Source organism: Diceros bicornis, unplaced genomic scaffold (assembly GCF_020826845.1).
Source record: "Diceros bicornis minor isolate mBicDic1 unplaced genomic scaffold, mDicBic1.mat.cur scaffold_625_ctg1, whole genome shotgun sequence".
Lineage (NCBI taxonomy): Eukaryota > Metazoa > Chordata > Mammalia > Perissodactyla > Rhinocerotidae > Diceros > Diceros bicornis.
The window spans coordinates 56,426-79,004 of NW_026691497.1; the positions used below are offsets into that span (position 1 = coordinate 56,426).

General features: G+C 47.3%; 1 protein-coding gene across 1 annotated transcript in view; it reads left to right on the forward strand.

The window, feature by feature from the left end:
* The window catches only part of LOC131403273 (myelin and lymphocyte protein-like), a 41,320-nt gene that overhangs the window by 13,542 nt on the left and 5,199 nt on the right, over window positions 1-22,579 (forward strand). The window lies entirely within an intron of this gene.

Sequence of the window (22,579 nt, forward strand, 5' to 3'; positions counted from 1 at the left end):
TATGTCCCCTGGAAGGGGTGGGGGCCATTTGGCCGGGCCTCTTAGTCTCAGAAAGTCTCCTACTTACACTTGTGAAATCACTTCCACATTACAGCTATTCAAAACCCCATTCTAGTACTTTTTTGCTTGTAAACATACCTGCAGCCCTCTGCCTCCCCCCCAAAAAGCGAACAACAACAAAACAACAATGGAAAAGGCATGGGCCTCTCTCACCTACACTTGTGACTGAGGCCACATCTGAACCAGGTCTGTGACCATGGATGACACTTCTCAGGTCCAGAACAAATTTCTACCTATTCAATCCCAATTGTGTCCCTTGCTTGATCCCACCTGAAGAGAAAGCAGTGTCCCTTCTCCATTGAAGTCCTTACTCTGGCCCCCAAACCAGCATGATAAAACTCAGCAGGGCAAACAATCTCTGTGAGGAGGATGTTGGGGGGTATAGTGATGGTGGATGGAGTGGGGGAGTCAAAGGAAGTAGCAGAAGATGACCAAGGGACCTGATCCATGCTGGGCAGGGACAGGTGAACTGGATGGGCCCTGCTGGGGCCACAGCTGTCTCATGTCTCCACGTCTGGGCTCCCCATCTCTCTGATGGCCTTTTCTGACCCTGCAGGATAGAGTCTACCACTCTTTCGCTGCCCTGTTTTATCTCAGCGCCTCCATCCTGGAATGTTTGGCTGCTAAGATCATGGAATATGACTACTACTTCACGTATGAAGAATACCTTGAAAACGTCTTTGCTGCGGTGAGTTTCCCAGTCAACCTGCCCCTGTTCACAGCTCCCACTGCCCACTGACAGAGGGTCTGCTGGAACTCTCTTATCTTTTCTTAGTTCACTAACTTTTGTATGAAAGAGACCTTCTCTTCATTTCTGAAGAAACAAAGCCCTGGAGAAGGAAAAGGAAGTGCTAAGACTCACTTTGTTATCTGGTCAGTGCTGCGCTGCCCAGGCCTGGGCTGGCCAGGGGGTCCGTGTCTGGGTGGGCTTTGTGGGGGCAGATGTGTGAGGAGACATGAGTGCTGAGTGCCCGGCACTGCCTGAGCTCTCCGTGAACAATCATACTGAACCCTCACAACAGCCCTGGGATGTAGGCGCTGTTATCATCCCCATTTCACAGATGGAGAGCCAGGGCACCAAGAGCATGGATAACCTGCTCCAGATCACCGGGAATTGGTGGGGCTGGTGTCCAGGCCAGGTGCTCTGTCACCCACACTCAGCACCAGTTTGGAGCAGTGAGTCTGCCCACTTGGGTCTCCTGGCTCTCCCTGAGTGGTCTTCCGTGGAAGCACACAGTTGGGCAGGGAGCACTGAGGCCTGGGCTAGAAAATCGAGTGGCCAGTGTCTCCCCAGGCCCTGACTCTGGGACTGAGACTTGGAGAGGCCCTTCTGGGCCCAGTGAGTCCAGACCCCCAGCTGTGGGTGTTTGCTGCTGTGATTAGGCCTTCAGCTCTTCATGATGGTGTCTCCTGCCCCACAGCTCTGAGAACCTGTGGGAGGAGGAGGGCCTGGAGGTCACGTCTCCACCAATTCCCTGTGCAGGTCCCTGGTGCTCTCTGGGCCTCAGCTGTTCATCTATGAAATGAGACGGTAATTCCTGTGCGTTTCCCTCGAGGACTGCAGAGATATTAAACAGCTTCCTCCCGACGCCTCACCGGGAGCACTGGGTGGAACAGGAGCTTGAACCTAATTCACCCCATCAGCAGAACAAATGCGGGTGCCAACTGTTTGGGGGACACACTGTGTGCAGGTCTCTGAGCTCTAAAAGCAACATTCTCCACTTTGGGGCCAGACCCATTGGTGGGTGTGGTCATGACCTGGATTTTCTTTTTAATGGGATGCCTTGGAATGATAGGATAAGAGAATGTATTGTTTCATAAAACTTTTTTCCAGAGCTGTGCATGAATGGGCTTGTACCAGTGTGCTAACTCACCATATCAAATATATTTCTAGCCATGTGTGTTATTTGAAAAATAAGACAAAGTTTCAGAACTAGAAATCCTCAGATTTCTAGAGGTCACTCTATGAATTACGGAAATCCCAAGGTTGAACGTAGTGATGGATCACAAGACTTCAGCTCCAGGAGCCAAAGCTGCGCCGTCCCCCCATTTTGGAGAGGACAGAGCAGAGGCTGAGAGAAAACCCACAGGACGGGCACTCTTCGTCTCTGGGCAAAAATTCCTCAAAGCCTTGTCTGCTGGTCCCTGTGGGCCCGTCCCCTGCCCCGAGGAAGAAACATGCTCCTCTTAAGCTCTCAGCCTACTCCCCAGGTTATCAACATGGCCACCTCATGGTCCCTGCATCCCTCAAGTGTCCCACAGTGTAGCAATGTCTCCCGCATTGGCTCATCTCCCATGATGGCTGGTTTCCAAACAGTGGGACAGCCAGGCAGTCCCTAGGATGCCCTTTCTTCTCTTGGGAGGCTGGTAATCTGCCTCCTCCGCCATCCTTCAAATGACTCTGTTTCTTCTCCCTCACCTCTCCTCCTCATCAACGTTTAGGGGCTACGCTTCCGTGACCCTTGAAAATGCCCATAAACACAAGCCATCCCTGTGCCTGCTCGCTCCTTGCCCCTACATGGGGCGAACCCATCACGCTCATTGGCCACAGGTGATGAGTAAGCCCAGTTATATAATAACAAATTTAAGAGAACTATGCTCCCCCATTCCAACCCCAGTAACCTTCTCTCTGAACAGATTCAGCAAGGCATTTGACAACAACAACTTCCATAAAATTATTGCAGACAACGGTAATGAAATGTAGATGGAATGTGGCTAGTGGGTCAGCACTCGATGGAACAACCCAGATGGGCAGAATTAATGCCTCTGCCCGCTGGACAGATCTCTAGCTGAGAACCACTGGAATCTACTGTGTTCTGGCTTCTCCTTTACTTTTTATCGAAATGCAACATACATTCAGAGAAGTGAGCAGGATGCAAGTGCACAGCTTGATGAGTTTCCATAAAGTGAACTCCTCTGTGCAACAATCATCTGCATTAAGAAATAGAACATCATGAACAGCTCCCACAAATCCCCTTCTTGTCCTGCCCCCATCACTGTGCACCCACACCAAGGATGACCACGGTCCTGATTTCTAGCTGCCTCGTTCAGTTTTGCCTGCTTTTGAACCTCATGTGAATGGAATTACAGTGTGTGTATTCCTTTATGTCTGGCTTCTTTCTCTCCACCGTAGGTGTGTGAGGCTCAGCCCCACTGTTGGGTGGAGATGTAGAATGTTTATTCTCATTGCTGTGGAGTATTCCATTCATGACTACACCAGCGTCTCTTTATCCAGTCCACCATTGATCGTGTCCCCCCGTTTGTTAGTTGAGGTGGAGAAACATGAGCATGCCCAGGCACAGTCAGGAGTGCCAGAATCAAGAATCACGGTGTTCTCAGCAGGCAGGGGCGCTGGGCTGAAACCACCAAGGAGAAATATGAGCCCGGTTCACTGTGAAGTCTCGCCTTTCTATTCACAATATCAATTGTGTCAGTGCACAGGGGAGAAGGAGTCACGATTACTCGGGATTTAACCCCAGACCCTGCCCAACCATCACATGCCCTTCCCGTGGTCTCGGGGATGGCCAGTCCGGGGTGTGGGAGGCGTCTCAAGACCTTCTCTCACACACCCCTGGCCTTTGGAAGCGTCTGGCCTCCTCTCACCCTCTGTGGTTCCTGATGGGAACCTGCCTCAAAAGCTGAGCTTCTCCCCCTCCTTTGCTGGCAGCACAGTGTCTGCACCAAAGGGATCCCTGGGATTGGTGGGAGCTGACTGAGGGTAGCTGGAAGTTTCTGCAGAAATCTGGAGGTTTCTGGATCCTAACAGTGGTGGGCAATAGTGACAGCCACTTAGGGAGAGGGGCTTCTGAAAGCCTAAGGATGTCCGTTCATGTCCCTGGCTGTCAATGTCCCCAAGGTGCCATTTCTTGCCCTCACTTGGGAAATAAGTCTCTGTTTCCTGTTCCTCTGGGGCCTTCTGAGGTGCCTCTCCCAAGAGTTCTCACTGGGTCTGGAACTGCTCAGACAGTAAACTGCTCCCACCTGATGGGGAGAGGTGTTTTTCGGGGAGCTGCTCACACATGCGTGACTGCTCCTTTCAGCCAGTGTACTTCAGAGTTCCCGGATGAGTTCTCTTAAATTGTTATTAAATAACTCGGCTTACTCATCGCCTCTGGCCAATGAGGGTGAAGGGTTCACCCGTGTGTGGGGCAGGGAGAGAGCAGGCACGGGGACGGCTGGTGTTTATGGGCATTTTCAAGAGTCACCGAAGCATAGCCCCCTAAATGTTGTGCCTGCGTTGGAAACTCTTAACTCTACGCCCAAGGTCACAGAACCAGGGGCAGATACTGTACTTTGGCAGACAAGCCTTTAGGAATAGATGGTGCCCAAGTGAACACAGCACGCAAGGGGCTTGACAGGCACAAAGTGATGACTTGCCACCTTTCCAGGGTCCTTGTTCCCAGCACCAAAACAGCTGACTGGGTCTTCCCAACAGCTTTCTCAGTCAGCCCCCACCTTTTTGTGTAAGATCGAAATCCTCCTCCCTGTCCCTTTCCCTCAGTCCTGTGAGCTTGGGTCCCTTGCCCTGTGAAACTAAGAATCCTAGAAGAAAGTTCTGAAAGGGGTCTGAGGATGTCCAGGCAGCATGGAGACCTTAACCAGAACCAGCAAACCCGTGTGTTCATATTCTCCTCACCGAGGCTGCTGGGATCACAGCTGGTGGACTCTGGTCTTGCTTGTGTGGAGGAAGGCAGTTTCCCATGGAGAACACTTGATACTCACCTGTGAGCAACCCTTGAGGGGCCTCTGAGGGCCCCGGTTCCTGTTGGGTGGTGCCAACATGTTGATGTGAGGTGACAGATAGTTGACCTTGCACGTCATGTCCAGTGGATCATTAGGTACCCTTGAGCTCTCTGCCGACAGCATTCTGGGGCCATATCTGGGCTCAGCAAGAAAGGATGTCTGTGTGAGTGATAGGAAGCAGAGGTGGTCCACACGCTCTAGGTCTGTCGTCCCGAGGGCCATGTGAGCAGCCAGCCCAATGTGGGAGGCCCAAGACTTGCCCTCTCCCCATGTGTGCCAACTAATTGTCATTTATCTTTGTTTCAGGTGTTTTCATGCCTTGCCACTCTGCTGTATGTGCTCCATGCATGTTGTTCTTGCTGCAGATAGACTGAAGTTTAGCTGAAAACGCAGATGGTGTTAACTAATCGGCCTGCCTTCCAGCATAACTTCTTTTTTATTCTGGTGAGGAAGACCAGCCCTGAGCTAACACCTGTTGCCAATCCACCTCTTTTTTGCTGAGGAAGATTGGCCCTGGGCTAATTTCCCTGGCCATCTTCCTGTACTTTATATGGGATGCCTGCCACAGCATGGCTTGATGACCGGTTCATAGGTCTGCGCCCAGGATCCGAACCCTCAACCCTGGGCAATCAGAAGCAGAGCACACGAACTTAACCACTTTGCCGCCGGGCGTGCTACAGCCTAACTTTTTTTTTTTTATAATTTTATTTATTTATTTTTTCCCCCAAAGCCGCAGTAGATAGTTGTATGTCATAGCTGCACATCCTTCTAGTTGCTGTACGTGGGACGCAGCCTCAGCATGGCTGGAGAAGCGGTGCGTCAGTGCAGCAGCAGAGCGCGCGCACTTAACCACTAAGCCACGGGGCCGGCCCGGGGCTTCATATATTTTTTTTTTTATTGATGTTTTAATGGTTTCTAACATTGTGAAATTTTGGGTTGTACATTTTTGATTGTCCATCACCATATATATGACTCCCTTCACCCCTTGTGCCCACCCCCCACCCCCTCCCCCACCCCCACTGCCCCTGGTAACCACAGTCCAGTTTTCTCTGTCCATGTGTTGGTTTATATTCCACATATGAGTGAGATCATACAGTGTTTGTCTTTCTCTTTCTGGCTTATTTCACTTAACATAATATGCTCCAGGCCCATCCATGTTGTTGCAAATGGAACGAATTTGTCTTTTTTTATGGCTGAGTAGTATTCCATTGTGTATATATACCACATTTTCTTAATCCAATCGTCAGTCGAGGGACACTTAGGTTGCTTCCACTTCTTGGCTATGGTGAATAATGCTGCAATGAACATAGGGGTGCATAAGCCTCTTTGGATTGTTGATTTCAGGTTCGTTGGATAGATTCCCAGTAGTGGGATGGCTGGATCATAGGGCATCTCTATTTTTAATTCTTTGAGGAATCTCCATACCGTTTTCCATAGAGGTGCAGCCTAACTTTTTAGAATGCAGAAATGCTCTCAATGGTGGAATAAGAAACCAAAAGAAGAGCAAAACTGTGTGTCTCGTGGGTGTTATGTTGTCTCTCCCATATACCTTCATGTCGGGGTTAGGGGCTTGCTGCATTTAACCTCTAACTATTGAGCTGTCTTTCAGGGTCATTTCCTATTTGTGAAAGGGGGCAGTGGGGTGGGAAGCGGGGGCTGTGATCTGTAAGACCACGAAACAAAGATCCCTGCTGACCCCTGGACAGGATGTTGAGAACTCTCTACTGGAATTTTCCACAGGCTCTTTTGAGCACCCATCCTGTGGCGTGTTTCTGAGTCTTCATGGATGTTCTACATGTCATAAGGATAAAACTTGCCCAACAAATATTTGCAGATGTCCATGCTGGAAGATGATAAACCTTTGAAATACTCTGTAAAGTGCCTTTACGTTCAATACTTTTGTGGGGTGTTTTTTGCGTTTTGTTACTTCCGCAGTATCAGGATCACAGTCATTTCAGTTTCTTTCTGGGGAATCCTTTGGCTTAGATGGAATCTCTAGAGGCAGCATCAAATGGCAGTTCAGATGACAGCTGTCTGTGCTCGGCCACTGCACTCAGGGAGCCCGGTGCTCGGTCTCCCACCCTCCCAGCTACCAGGGGCGTCAGATGGCTTCACCCTCTCTGGAAACTTGCCAAGTACCAGCCTGGGGGTCCCTTCTTTTTACTACAAGACAAAGCGGTCAGTGTTCAGTTAGAAAGTCCTCAAGCCACAAGAAAACCAGGTGCAGAAGTTTCTTGTCACTCTGTGAAGCTGATCAGAATGTTCTGGGCGGCGGGCTGTGTGGTCTGTTCCAATTAGTGATGTGGATAATAAACTGTTTTTAGGGTTTCCTTGGGCTGCTCCAGAGGAGAGGAAGGGGACCAGACTACAGAGTGACAGGAAGTGAGGTGACAGTGATGAGGCCATGTTTCGGGGTGAGATGTCCGGGTGAAAGGAGAGGAGATAATAGGAAGGGGCCTCAGTTAGGAATCCTGAAAGTCAGCTCCTGGTGTCAAGTGCTCCTTCATCCTTCCCTCAGAGAACCCGTGACATTCCAGAGCTGGACACTAGAACAGGGGCCTCAGAACCCGGTCAGCCCTCAGCCTGGAGGCGGACGGGCAGGGTCTGGCTGACCTCTGGGGAGCAGCTGTGAGGGCAAAGCTTCAAGCCTCAGGCAGAAGTTTCACTAGGTGACATTTTCCTTCCCGTCCACCCTGGGGACCCATGACTAACTTGGGTCTCAGCGGTATCTCCAGGAGGTCCTCTGTTATCCCAGGATAATTATACTAGAAAACGGCCACTTTTAGTGAGTGCACTTAAAACAAAATTTAAGTTAAAAACTTCATAGTAAATTAGGAGGAAAAGGTTTGATTGGGGCTTTATCCTGAAAAATTAAAGTGCAAATTAAGAAATGGTAGGAAGTTTGTCATGTATTTAACAAAATGTGCAACACAGTGTTGACTGAGGGAAGTCTTGATACAGGCTCAAGACAAGGTTGACATGAGGGAAGCCATTGTAGAAAAGAAACTCTATCGTAACTTTGAATGACCTCTGACAAACTAACCCAACTGGATATGCACCCTCCAGGAGATCTAATTGCTGTGTTGATTTTACGACCCCTGCTTGTGCATGTACCTCCCAGCTGCGATAAGATGATAACTTTGTTCCTTTGAGTTCCTTAGGAATGTGGTGACCCCCAAACAGAGAGTCTATGCTGATATCCATCATCAATGAAAACTGAAAGGTCTGGTGTGGCCACTCCCAGTCTGTAAGACCAGAAGATCAACATTCCAAACCCCCTCCCCTAGAACCCACCAGCCTATATAACTGCTGTAAGACTATATGCCCCGGAAGATGTTTTTTTTTTCAGACATTAGTTGGCCCTCTTCCCTCTTGCTAGCAAGCTGTAATAAAAAAGTCCTTTTTCTCCTACCACCTTGCCTCTTGACTATTGGCATGTCTTGTGGTGGGCAGACGAATCCCCTTTTGGGCAGTAACAGTCTCACTCTTTCAACTGCCTGATCACATTCCAGGTAGCCAGCACTGTGATGCTGATAGAGGTGCATTGTTGAACCTCATCAAAAAAAAAGAAACCAAAGAGTTAGTTGAATTTCCTAAGAGTTTCTCACTGTTTTGAAATTTTAATCATTCTCTTTAAAGGAACTTTAATATGGTCTTTCACTGTTTTCTCTTTTTCAGTTGCAAATTGGTCTAAGGATAAAACCCTTGTTAGTCCAAGGCTTTGCAGATGATGCTCTGACATGACTCTCCTTCCTCCCATCCTGAGTCATTGTGAAATTTGCCATTTCATTTGGCCATTGATTTGCATCCTATTCACCTTGGATGTTACTGGGATGGGCAGCATCAAGAAATTCCCTCCCTTGGTCTTGCTTTTTCTTCACCCAGACCACCCTTCCTCCCCCACCCCACCCTGGTCCAGATCCTTTGCTTACGCATCTCATTGCTCAGCTCTGTCTGTATCTAGCTCCTTAGGAAGGGTTTGTAAGTACCAGTGCTGGCTGATGGGCAGGCCTCCTGCTAGGGGCTCTGCTCCCCTGGAAGCCCACGTGCCTGTGGAGGAAGGGGCTGGGGAAGGGGGCATTTAAGAAGCCTGCTGGGCAATAGCCAAAGGTATCAGACCACAGAAAGGGTATTGATGGAGCACATACTGTGTGCTGGGACCATTGGTCCCTGGTGATGGAGGATGGTGTCTGGCCCCCAAAACTTCTTGTGGCCAGTGAAGGGAGAGGAAGACTATCCTCTACCCATTCTGAGTCCTTCCTGGCTGGGCTACAAATTAAATTGACATGAGACCGAATAGCAGGCGAAAATCAAAGTTTAATAACATGTATACATGGGAAAAACCGGGGAAACTGAGTTTCTCAACAAATGGCGGAGAGTTTCACCTTAAATAGATTTAGATAAAGACAAAGGAGGATGTTGGGGGTGGAGAGGGAGACAGGAGGCAGACAGAAATCACAGTAATAAGAGTGTACAGATTTAAGTCCTCTCCTTCTGTACTGATAAGAGTTTCTAGAGATAAGGTCATCCCCCCTCTTCCCAGTACAGAGAGAGCGATAACTTTACAAATGGAGATTTCCCTTACAAATGTAAATTATCCATACCCAGAGTTAAATTCATTTAGGCAGTTAGTGGGGGAGGTCAAATGTCGCTCAGGGAAAATAATCAAGGTAAAGAGACATATTTTGGGGTGGCCAATTTTGATCTCCCACACCAGCCTGCCTCACTTCTCTGCCTCTGGGTCTTGGGTAGGTGGGAACCTCTGGGGCATAGCTTGGTGCCACTCCAGGGGCAGATGGGACATTCCTTACACGTTGCCTGCTTGGTGGCCCTGACTTGGACCAAAGATCAAGTAGCACCAACACCCAAACACAACAGCCCAAGGGACCCATGTCTGCACCTGTGTCACCATCCTCCTGCCATTTTTGGAGCTCTTGCCTTGGGTCAGGCACTGTGTAAGCACCTTCCATCTCTATAGCCTCCTGTCATCCTCCCCGTGGCCACAGGAGATGGCCACGACCGTCCTTTTACAGGTGAGGAAACAGACTCACTCAGCTGGGAGACCTGGAGCTGGACTTAGGGCTGCTCCTTCTGTCCCTGGGGCCCTGTGCCCGCTTACTGCCCAGGGTGCCCAGACCTGTCCTCATGCGGGTCTGTCCCCTGACCTCTCAGGAAGTGATAGTCAGAGGAGACCCTGTAGTGGCCCTGATGCCAGTGGGCAGGGGCTTCAGAGGGGGATGAGGCCGGGCATTTGGGACAGCCCCAGACCCCTGGCCGGGTCTGCAGCAGGCCACATGGCCGAGTCCAGGTCCTTATTGAAAGGGGCTGGCTGCTCTCAGCTGCAGTCACCACAATGCCAGTTCAGGCAGCTGCCGAGTTCCACTTTGCAGACCCCACAAAGCCAGAGGGCCCCCCAGTGCAGCTGTGCTTTGTAAAGAAGATGAGTAACTGGGGGTTTTTAAGCTCCTGGAACAAAGAGCTAAATGCCCCCTGGGCCTGAGAAAGGATGAAGAAGAAGCTGATGTCTCTGATGTGACCAAGAGCCACAGCTTGCAGGACAGGACAGACCACGGTCCCCACAAACATGTGCTGAGGGTGGCATCAGGGGAGGCCACAGCAGAGGCAGCTGTGGGTCACGTCCACCCGGGACATGTGGGAGGCTCTCTCCTGTGACTTCCGTGGCTGTGGCCTCCTTGCTACGTGGGGCTCTGGGGCCCCTCCTGGGGGCATTCTCCTGGTGGCCTTCCCAGTGCAGGGCAGGGGGGCCCGGGAGGGGCTTCATCCACACACAGTCCTCCTCTGGGAACCAGCCCCCTGACCCCTGTTCTGCTCACAGTTGATCCGCACTGGATCTGCCCTTCTCCGGAGAGGACACAGTTTATAGGAGATGAGTTTCATTGACATTCTAGAACCAAACTCTAAAAAGCACCTCTTATCACAACACCTCCCCCTCCCCGCCTCTGGCAAACTCAAATCTGATCTCTGTTTCTATGAGTTTGTTTCTCTTTTTAGATTGCACACATAAGTGAGATCACACAGTATTTGTTGCTCTCTATTTAACTTATCATAAAGGAAATCACTATCCTGAAGATATTCATCTGCACCCTCACGTTCAATGCAGCATTTTTCACAATAGCCAAGACCTAGAAACAACCAAAGTGTCCGTGGATGGATGAATGGATAAAGAAAATGTGGTGTATCTATACATACAGTGGAATACTGTTCAGCTATGAAAAGAAGAGCATCCTGCCCTTTGTGACAACATGGATGGACCTCAGGGCATTGTGCCCTCCTGTTTTAAGATACTCCACTGTTTTCTGCCACCTACACTGAGGCTGAACAGAGACAGGGGCTGAATTAGCAACCTGCACTGATGACATGGCCAGGGGGTGAAAACAGCCACCCTGTGAGTGTGAGGATACAGTGTCCAGACTCTGCGGCCCATGGGGAGATGCTGTGGTCTTCAGTGTTTGGGTTAGAACTGATGACAATCTCGTGGATCACACAGGACACACATCCACCAGAATTACAGTGAGGAGCACGGCTGTCCTCGAGCATCATGCTCAAATCACACAGTGCACTCTGCCTACAGTGTACCATGAATGTTAATGATCAGGATGATGATGGTGATGAGGATGACAATGTCATCCACCTGCCTCATCCCTGCCCAGCTGGTATATCACATCTTCCAGGGAGGGGAGCTGTCCTCATACTTAGCCAGCTCCCGCTTCTGATACCCTGGCTCTCCACACACCCAGCCTCTGCTCCTTAGGCCTGCAAGCACCCGCTCCCCCTCACCACCACCTCCCAGGCAGAGGCCCTGTCGAGTTCTCTGCAGATGCTCCCCTACACCCACCCCAACAGGCTAGAGTGAGGCTAGCAGGACTGAGGGGCTCTGTGCAGCCCCCAGGATGGGCTGTGGCAGAGGGAGGAGGAAGGGAATTGGCCCCGAGGGCCCCTCCTAGGACTCATTCCTGTCACCCAGGCCAGGAAGGGACAGCCAGCAGGGGCAGTGCAGGGGGACAGACAGCATATTTCCAGGACCTCTCACTTCTATAAGCAGGGCTGGGGCCCCCGTCTCGGCCTGTGCCCTGCCCTGGGCAAACAATGACAGGAATGCACGACGAGACAGTGTGCCCAGCGCCGGCCTGTCGGTCAGATGCTCTGCTAGGGCTGCCCTGCCCTTCACCCCACTCACCTGAGTCCTGCAGTTTTCTGGCCCCTGATGCTAACAGGTGAAGGATGCTTGATCCATTCGGGGGTCTCCCCACAGGGTGCCCTCCATGATCTGTCGTTGCCCCCTGCTGTAATGAAAGGGACAGGTGTTTTGGCCTCACTAGGCAGGAAGGTGGGGGGAGGGGGTGATGAAGGGATCAAGAAAGCCCCTCACCATCTGCTCAGCTTTGTTCCCTTCTGTGTTACACGTGAGGGTCCCCAGTGGCCGGCGTGGCTTCTCAGTGTGACTGAAGCTAAGAGCTCCCCACACATTCTCTGCTCTCACCTCACAACAGTCCTACAACAATCCTGTTATCATTTCCACCATGTGGATGCGGAAGCAGGTTCTTGACACTGAACAATGTCCATCTGAGGGCGCTGCTAAGTGCCTGAGGCAGACCTTGAACCAGGGCAGGCCGACCCAGAGCCCAGGCAGGGACGGAGCCGTCCCTGCGGAAGGGTCACATAGACTAATGTGTCCCCAATGTTCCCTGCCTCCCTTGAGCACTTGTCTCCCCCACTCCCCCAACACAGGCCTGGCTGGATACAGGTCCTCAGCTGCCCCCGTTCACCTTTGGAACTCAAAAGGGCCACTGCTCCTGAAGATGCTTGCATTTTAGGAGGAGATGCTTAACAATCTTCAAGGAAGGCTTTCATGGTGGTGTTTCAGGCACCAGTATCCTGCTCTTTCCACCCTGAAAGTATCCACCTCTTTCCTCTCAATGAGTATGTTCTGCCTGCTGGGGTGGGAGAATAAACCCACAGGGAATGGACCCCCCAATCTGTGAGGAGCAGGAAGAGGCCCCCTGCTTGCTTAAGCAAACTCTATCTCTTCAGGTCCGGAGAAGTTACTTCCCAGACAGCTGTGAGAAAGATGTGGCTGCAGAGGCCGTCAGGGTCTGTGAGGTGTCAGGTGGCTGGGAGAGGGGCACGGGAGAAGGATGTACAAAGGCCCCCTTCTTTCTTGGGCAGCACCACATGGACACATGTGGGTTTGGTGTCCTGATTTCTGGCTCCCTCTGGGCCTCCACATCAGCATTTGGACCAAGACAACGTGCAAGACCCCTCTCCTGCCACCTGCCCAGAGAGTGGGCACCAGGGACCCTTCCTTCCTCCCTGGTCAAGGAGAGACGGTTCTCTGTCTTTCTGTCCTCCTACCCACTGTGCCGAGAACACTCTGACTTGCAGAGCTGGTGCATCTGGCCACCGCCCTCCCTGCCTCCAACCTCAGCAGGCCCTCAGCCAGTAGTGGAGGTCCACCCATTACCTAATTTGAAACTCATGGTCTCCTCAAGTCGCCATTTGTCTCTCTCTCCAGCACAGCGAGTGCCCTCATCTCCTACTTCTAAAAATTAAAAGAAGCAGCCCATGAGAGGAACTTCCCCTGTCTTGTCCCTCCTGGGCTCCTTCTTCCTGCCCCGTCCCTCCCACACTACAGACCTACCTCCACCCTCCCATCACATGGAGCCCCTCCACCTGCCCTTGGCCAATGCCCCCCCACAGTCTCGGACCTCAGGGCTCCTTCCAACATTCCCCCAGCCCCAACCTTCAGTGGCCGCCCTGCTCCCTGCTGGGGCTCCCCTAACAGCATATTCTCAAATATCTGCCTCCTCAAGACAATGCCAACACCAACACCAACCAAAACAGGTCAACAAAGAAACAGCAAAGACCAAAATACAGGAAACTAACAACAACCCAAATCAAACCAAACCAAAAAGAAGTCCCTCCCTGAATCCTGCTCTTCTCCCCTCACAGCCAGACTTCCGAGTCAGCTCCACGCCTGCTCAGAGACGAGCCACTTAATGTGCCATGACTCCTGTTCTTTCTTTTAGGTTTCATTGTTGTTGCAGTTTTATTTTTCATACAGTTAATAATAGTCTGTGATTTTTTGTTTTGTGTTTACTTTTAAGGGTAGGAGTTTATTTTTTCTACCTGCATATCATTAATTCAGCCCAGAAATTCTACTGTACTGTGGCTGTTTTCTCAGTCTCTCAAGATTGTCAGACATGTCGGATATTCTATCAGTTCCCTCTTCCTGAAGCAGTGTCTCCCAGAGCCTTCCAGTCTGTGTAGGGCGCCCTCAACACCTGGTGCCCAGCCGTCCCCTCATCATCCCTCTGCATGCTCCCTCCTCTCTCCCACGTTGCTCTGCAGTTTTCTGTGGTCCATACAGTCCTTGCGCCTTGTTTGGTTCACTCCTTCATTTGGGGAGACACGTGCTCTAGCAAATTCCTAGGAAATAGTTTAATGGGAATTGAGGTGATTGCTTTTTAGACTGTTCCTGTGTGAAAATGTTTTATTCTACCTTCACACTTGATTAAGAGTTTAGCTGGGTATAGAATTTGGGTTAAAAATAATTTCCCTTCAATATATGGGAAGCATTGCTCTATTGCAGTCTAGATTCCAGAGTTGCGTTTTTTTGGATGATTTCCCCTCCTCCTCTGTTTTTTCGTGTACTTTTTCAGAACTTCTATTATTTGGGTATTAGAATTTCTTTTTTTTTTTTTTATAATTTTATTTATTTATTTTTTCCCCCAAAGCCCCAGTAGATAGTTGTATGCCATAGCTGCACATCCTTCCAGTCGCTGTACATGGGACACGGCCTCAGCATGGCGGTAGAAGCGGTGCGTCGTTGCGCGCCCGGGGTTCCGAACCCGGGCCGCCAGCAGCGGAGTTCGCGCACTTAACAGCTAAGCCACGGGGCCGGCCCCGGGTATTAGAATTTCTGAACTGATTCTATAAGCTTCTTTGCTTTCCTACTTTCCATCTCTGTCATTTTGCTCAACTTTCTAGGTGGTCCCTCACATTTATCATCTAACCCTTCTATTGCATTTTTCATTTTTACTGTTGCCTTTTTTTTTTTAAATTTTCAAGAGCTTTCTTTTGTGGTCTGATTTTCCTTTTTTTTTTTTTCTGTAAAAGATTCACTCTGAGCTAACATCTGTTGCCAATCTTCCTCTTTTTTTCACTTGAGGAAGATTGGGCCTGAGCTTATGTTTGTGCCAATCTTCCTGTACTTTGTATGTGGGTCACTGCCACAGCATGGCTGACAAGTGGTACAGATCCACACCCAGGATCCGAACCCGAGAACCCAGGCCACTGAAGTGGAGCACAACAAACCTAACTACTATGCCATGGGGCTGGCCCCATCCGATTTTCCTTTTTAAGGCGTTCTTCACTTGCTTCATGGATCTATTACCTTCTTTTGTTCTCTGAGGCTATTAATAATTTTGTGGATGCTTTTTTCTCCCTTTATACTCTCTTTTTCTTCCAAGTTGCCTTTTCTGTTCATGTGGCCTCTCTATTTCATATTAGAGACACTCTTGTGATGTTTATTAGTCTTTAGTTGTTAGCACATATTTTTAAACCAACTTTATTGACATATAATTCACATGTAAGAAATTGCACCCATTATGCACATACATTTTGATAAGTTTGATCAATATATACACCCATGTAACAATGATCACAATCAACATATAGAACATTTTCCTCACACAGAAAAGTTCCCCTGGGCCCCTTCCATTCAATCCCTACCACTCCCATCCCTCAGCCCCAGGCAACCACTAATCTGCTTTCTGTCACTACAGATGAGATTTGTCATTTCTAGAGGTTCATATAAATGGAATCTCACAGAATGTACACTTTTGTACCTGGCTTCTTCTGCTCAGCATGGTATGTATGAAATTCATCCATGTTGCTGAGTTCTCAGCAGTTCATTCCTTTTATTGCTCTATTTTCGTAATATCCCATTGTATGAATATGTCATAATTTGTTCATCCATTCATCTGTTGATGGACGTTTGGCTTGGTTCAGCTTCAGATATTATGAGTAAAACTTTGTCTTTGTGTGGACATATGTTTTCTTTATTCTTGGGTAAAAACCTAGTAGTTGAAAGGCTAGGTCATGTGGTTGGGGAATATTTAGGTTTATAGGGAAACCATTTTAGAAAACAAAATGGTTGTGCCATTTTACACTCCCACAGAAATTATGAGAGTTCCAGTTCCTCCACATCCTCACCAATACTTTTTTTTTTTAAATGTATCCTTTATTGCTTTTATAATTACATTCGTTGTTACCTTTTTTTTTGTGAGGAAGATCAGCCCTGAGCTAACATCTGATGCCAATCCTCCTCTTTTTGCTGAGGAAGACTGGCCCTGGGCTAACATCCGTGCCCATCTTCCTCCACTTTATATGGGATGCCGCCACAGCATGGCTTGACAAACAGAGCATCGGTGCTCGCCCGGGATCTGAACCAGCAAATCCCGGGCCACCGCAGCAGAGCGCGTGCACTTAACCACTTGTGCCACCGGGCCAGCCCCCTCACCAATACTTGTTATTGTCAGTCTTTTCAAATTTTAGCCATTCCTGTGGGTGCATAGTGGTATCTCATGGAGATTTTAATATGCATTTCCTTAATAACTAATGATGTCACACAACTTCCCCTGTGCTCATTGACCATTTGTACATCTTCCTCTATGAAGGGTGTGTTGAAATCTTTTGTATGTTTTCTATTGGACTCTCTCTCTCTCTCTCTCTATGTGTGTGTGTGTATCAGCTAAACATTTGATTCTCATTATTTGCAGTAGTTATGTTCTATAAAGTCTCCACAAACATTGACTTTTATATTCAGGGTTATGATCCACTTTGAGTTAATTTTTGTGTGTAGTCTAAAGTAAGGTCAAGATTTATCTTTTTTCCATATGAATATCCAAGTGTTCCAGCACCGCATGTTGAAAAGACTATCTTTTTCCTCATTTAATTACCTTGAAGCCTTTGTCAAAAATCAGTTGATTATGGGGAGAGCCCCGTGGCATAGTGGTTAAAGTTCGGCATGCTCCTCTTTGAAAGCACAGGCTTGCAGGCCCTGATCCTGGGCGCAGACCTGCACCACTCCTCAGCCATGCTGTGGTGGCAACCCATATACAAAATAGAGGAAGATTGGCACAGATGTTAGCTCAGGGCCAGTCATCCTCAGCCAAAAAAATAAATAAATAAAATCAGTCGATTATACATGTGTAGGTTTATTTCTAGATCTCCTATGTGTACCATTGATCTCTGTGTCTATCCTTTTGCCAACACCACACTGTTTAGATTATTGTAGGTTTCTAATAAATCTTGAAATCAGGTATTGTAAGCCCACTGCTTTCTTCTTTTTCAAAGTTGTTTTCACCCTTCTAGGTCCTTTACATTTCCATGCAAATTTTTTGTCAATTTTAGCGAAAAAGCCTGATGGGTCTATGATTGGGATTGCTTTGAATCTACAGATCCATTTGGGGAGAACTGACATCTTTTTTTTTTTTAAATTTTTTGTTTATTGCAGTAACATTCGTTTATAACATTGTATAAATTTCAGGTGTACATCATTATGCTTCTATTTCTGCATAGATTACATCATGTTCACCACCCAAATACTAATTACAACCCATCACCACACACCTGTGCCGAATTTGGGGATAACTGACATCTTAATACTATTGCATTTTCTAATCTTGAAATGTGGGAGAAGTCAAGATGGCAGTGTAGGCGGACTCAGAACTCATCTCCTCCTGCAGACACAGCCAATTTACAACTACTCTTGGAAAAATTACCCCTGAGAGAGAACTGAAAACAGGACATGAGGACATCCTGCAACAAACGACAATCCTAAGTGAGGCAGAAGAGACAGAAATTCCCTTCTGGAGAGAAAAAATGCCACCTTCACAAGCCACCAGCTTCACGGCTGCCTGGGAGCAGCCCAAAGGTACACAGCCCTTCCTGGAGGAGCGGGACACTGAGCCAGGGAGCGCCTCTGCTGTAGGCGTTTTTTGGACCCAGCACAATAGAGACGAGTGGCATAATATTTGACTTTGCTTACTACTAAAACATTGGGGAGTATCCCCAGAAAAGCTGGCTCACAAAGAAATTAAAACCGATTCTTAAAGGGCCCATGCACAAACTCACCCATTTCAGAAAACAACCTAAAATCACCAGAAAGAAAGGTGCACAGCTCTTTGGGGAAAAGAGACTCACCTGATAGGCTCTGAGCGCATCTCGGTGAGAGGTGAGACCTCTCCAGGGACTAGGACATTGGTGGTGGCCATTGTTGTGACCTGGTGTGGGCATGCTGACACAGACGCCATTGGAGTTCTCCATGGCGCCTGCTAGCCCAGGGTCTGTCCCACCCACTAGAGCACCGATTTAATCCAGCTCAGCCAGGGCAAGCAGCCCACCGTAGGGACTGGCCCCAACCGACAACAAGCCCTCGGGCTTGTGGGCCTGCTAAGGGAGCTGCCTGGATTTTCCACAGGCTGGTGACTGGGTCCACCTCTGGGCAGGGTGTGTGCAAGGAGGGGGTGGAGAGTGTAGGGCAGTGGTGGAGAGTGTGGAGCTCCCGCCGTGGAGAGACTGGGTCTACATCAGGAGGTCGGGGCATGCACACAGGGCAGGACTGTGTTGACTGTGTGTGTGGACCTGGGGGTGGCAGGGCTTGTCAGCTGCAGAAGACTCATGCTTCTCAAAGAGCAACATAGGGGGTTGGCCCCACCTTCCAAAGCCTGAAACAATTGGGTGCTCCTGTGCCTGAGGCGAGCCCCACCTGACTGTAATCCTCAGAGTTGACAAGGGACCTAAAGGCTAGAGGCTTATAGCAATTGTAAGCCCCTGAGCCTAACAACCTGCCACGCTGGGGCCTACTCACTTAATAGAACATGGCAACAGGATTTTGCTATTAGACCTTGCAGCCAACTGTGCTGGGACACCCCACACCCGATAAAGAGACTGAAGGGCCCACAACAACTACAAGCAGCTGAGCATTACAACAGCTGACCTGGGGCATAGCTCAGCCTCTGTGGGCACCTATGGGACAAACAACCACGCCACAACAGAAGAACACACGTAACCCATACAGGGATCACTCCTGGAACATTTGGAACTGAGGGAAGCACACTGCAAGGCTTCATAAAGCATCATTTATATAAGGTCAACTCTCCAAGAGCAGGAGACGTAGCTGACCTACCTAATACATAGACACAAGCACAGGGAAAGAGGCAAAATGAGGAGACAAAGGAATATGTTCCAAGTTAAGGGAACAGGACAAAACCCCAGAAAAGGAACTAAGTGAAACAGAAACGAGCAACCTACGTGACAGAGAGTTCAAACAAAGAGTGTTAAGGATGCTCACTGATCTGGGGAGAAGAATGGATGAACTCAGTGAGAACGTCAACAAAGAAATGGAAGATATAAAAACGAACCAATGAGAAATGAAGAATACAATACTGGAAATGAAAAATTCACTAGAGGGACTCAAAAGCAGAGTAGAGGATACAGAAGAACGGATTTGCGAGCTGGATGACAGACTAGAAGAAATTACCCAAGCTGAACAGAATTAAGAAGAGTGAGGACAGCGTAAGGCACCTCTTGGACAACATCAAGTGCACTAACATTCGTGTTATAGGTGTCCCAGAAGGAGATGAGCGAGACAAAGGGGCAGAGAATATATTTGAAGAAATAATAGTTGAAAACTTCCCTAACCTAAGGAAGGAAACAGACATCCAGGTAGAGGAAGCACAGAGAGCACCAAAGAAGATGAACCCAAAGAGGCCCATACCAAGACACATTATAATTAAAATGTCCAGAATAAAAGATAAAGAGAGGGCTGGCCCCACGGCTTAGCGGTTAAGTGCGCGCACTCTGCTACTGGCGGCCCGGGTTCAGATCCCGGGCGCGCACCGACACACTGCTTCTCCAGCCATGCTGAGGCCACGTCCCACATACAGCAACTAGAAGGATGTGCAACTATGACATACAACTATCTACTGGGGCTCTGGAGAAAACAAAAGGAGGAGGATTGGCAATAGATGTTAGCTCAGAGTCGGTCTTCCTCAGCAAAAAGAGGAGGATTAGCATGGATGTTAGCTCAGGGCTGATCTTCCTCACAATAAATAAATAAATAAATAAATAAATAAATAAACTTTTTAAAGATAAAGAGAGAATCCTAAAAGCCACAAGAGAAAGACAAGTTACATACAAAGGAAACCCCATAAGGCTATCAGCTGACTTCTCAGCAGAAACCTTACAGGCTAGAAGAGAGTGGCATGATATATTTAAAGTGCTTAAAGGAAAAAACCTACAGCCAAGAATACTTTACCCGGCAAGGTTATCATTCAAAATGGAAGGAGAGATAAAAAGTTTCCCAGACAAGCAAAAATTAAAGGAGTTTGTCACCAAGAAACCAGTACTACAAGAAATGCTAAAGGGACTTATTTAAGGGGAAAAGAGAAGACCACAAATAGGAAAAATTATCTATTTCCATGATAAGAGGGTAATGGATACAAATGCAAAAAAAAGAGGTTAGATATGATATCAAAAACATAAAATGTGGGAGGAGGGAAGTTAAAGAGTAGAGCTTTCAGACAGAGGTCAAACTAAAGAGACCATCAACTTAATATAGATTGCTATACACATAGATTACTGTATATGAACCCCATGGTAATCACAAACCAGAAACCTAGAATAAATACACAAAAAACTAAGAGAAAGAAACCCAAACATAATACTAAAGAAAGCCAACAACCCGCAAGGGAAGAGAGCAAGAGAAGAAAGGAACAGAGAAGAACTACCAAAACACCGAGAAAAAAAGTTAAAAAATGGCAATAAGTATGTACTTATCAATAGCTACTTTAAATGTCAATGGACTAAATGCTCCAGTTAAAAGGCATAGGGTGGCTGATTGGATAAAAAAACAAAACACATATATATGCTGCATACAGGAGACACACTTCAGACCTAAAGACACTCACAAACTGAAAGTGAAGGGATGGAAGAAGATACTCCACCCAAACGGCAATGAAAAGAAAGCTGGAGTAGCAATACTTATATCAGACAAAATAGACTTTAAAACAAAAACTGTAAAAAGAGACAAAGAAGGGCACTACATAATGATCAAGGGAACAATCCAACAAGAAGATATAACACTTGTAAATATCTATGCACTCAACGTAGGAGCATTTAAATATATAAAGCAATTATTAACAGACATAAAAAGAGAAATAGACAGTAACACAATAATAGTAGTAGACTTTAACACTCCACTTACACCAATGGATAGATCATCGAAACAGAAGATCAATAAGGAAACATTAGCCTTAAGTGACACACTAGAACAGATGGACCTAGTAGATGTATACAGAACATTCCATCCAAAAACCGAAGAATACACATTCTTTTCAAATGCACATGGAATATTCTCCAGGATTGATCACATATTAGGCCACAAAACAAGTCTACATAAATTTAAGAAGATTGAAATAATACCAAGCATCTTTTCTGACCACGATGGTATGAAACAAGAAATTAACTATAGGAAGAAAATCAGAAAAGCCAAAAATATGTGGAGATTAAACAAAATGCTACTGAGCAATGATTGGGTCAATGAAGAAATCAAAGGAGAAATCAAAAAATACCTGGAGACAAATGAAATTGAAAATATGACATGCCAGAATTTATGGGATACAACAAAAGCAGTTCTGAGAGAAGTTTATAGCAATACAGGCCTATCTCAACAAACAAGAAAAATCTTTTTTTATTTTTATTTTTTTAATAATTTTATTTATTTATTTATTTTTCCCTCAAAGCCCCAGTAGATAGTTGTATGTCATAGCTGCACATCCTTCTAGTTGCTGTATGTGGGACACGGCCTCAGCATGGTCGGACAAGTGGTGCATTGGTGCGCGACCGGGATCCGAACCCTGGCCGCCAGCAGCGAAGCATGCGCACTTAACCGCTAAGCCATGGGGCTGGCCCAAGAAAAATCTTAAATAAGCAATTTAACAATGCACCTAAAGGAACTGGAAAAAGAAGAACAAACAAAGCCCAAAATCAGTAGAAGAAGGAAAACAATAAAAATCAGAGCAGAAATAAATGAAATAGAGACTAAAAAAACAATAGAAAAAATTAATAACACCAAGAGCTGGTTCTTTGAAAAGATAAACAAAATTGACAAACCTTTAGCTAGACTCACCAAGAAAAAAAGAGAGAAGGCTCAAATAAGTAAAATCAGAAATGAAAGAGGAGAAATTACAATGGACACCTCAGAAATACAAAAGATTATAAGAGAATACTATGAAAAGCTATATGCCAACAAATTAGAGAATCTGGAAGAAATGGATAAATTTTTAGAATCATACAACCTTCCAAAACTGGATCAAGAAGAAGTAGAGAATTTGAATAGACCAATCACCAGTAAGGAGATCGAAATAGTAATCAAAAAACTCCCCAAAAATAAAAGTCCAGGACCAGACAGCTTCTCTGGTGAATTCTACCAAACATTCAAAGAAGATTTAATACCTATCCTTCTCAAACTCTTCCAAATCGTTTTGGAGGGGGGGAAGCTCCCTAACTCTTTCTACGAAGCCAACATTACCCTGATACCAAAACCAGACAAGGATAACACAAAAAAAGAAAATTACAGGCCAATATCACTGATGAACATCAATGCAAAAATCCTCAACAAAATACTAGCAAATCACATACACCAATACATTAAAAAGATTATACACCATGATCAGGTGGGATTTATTCC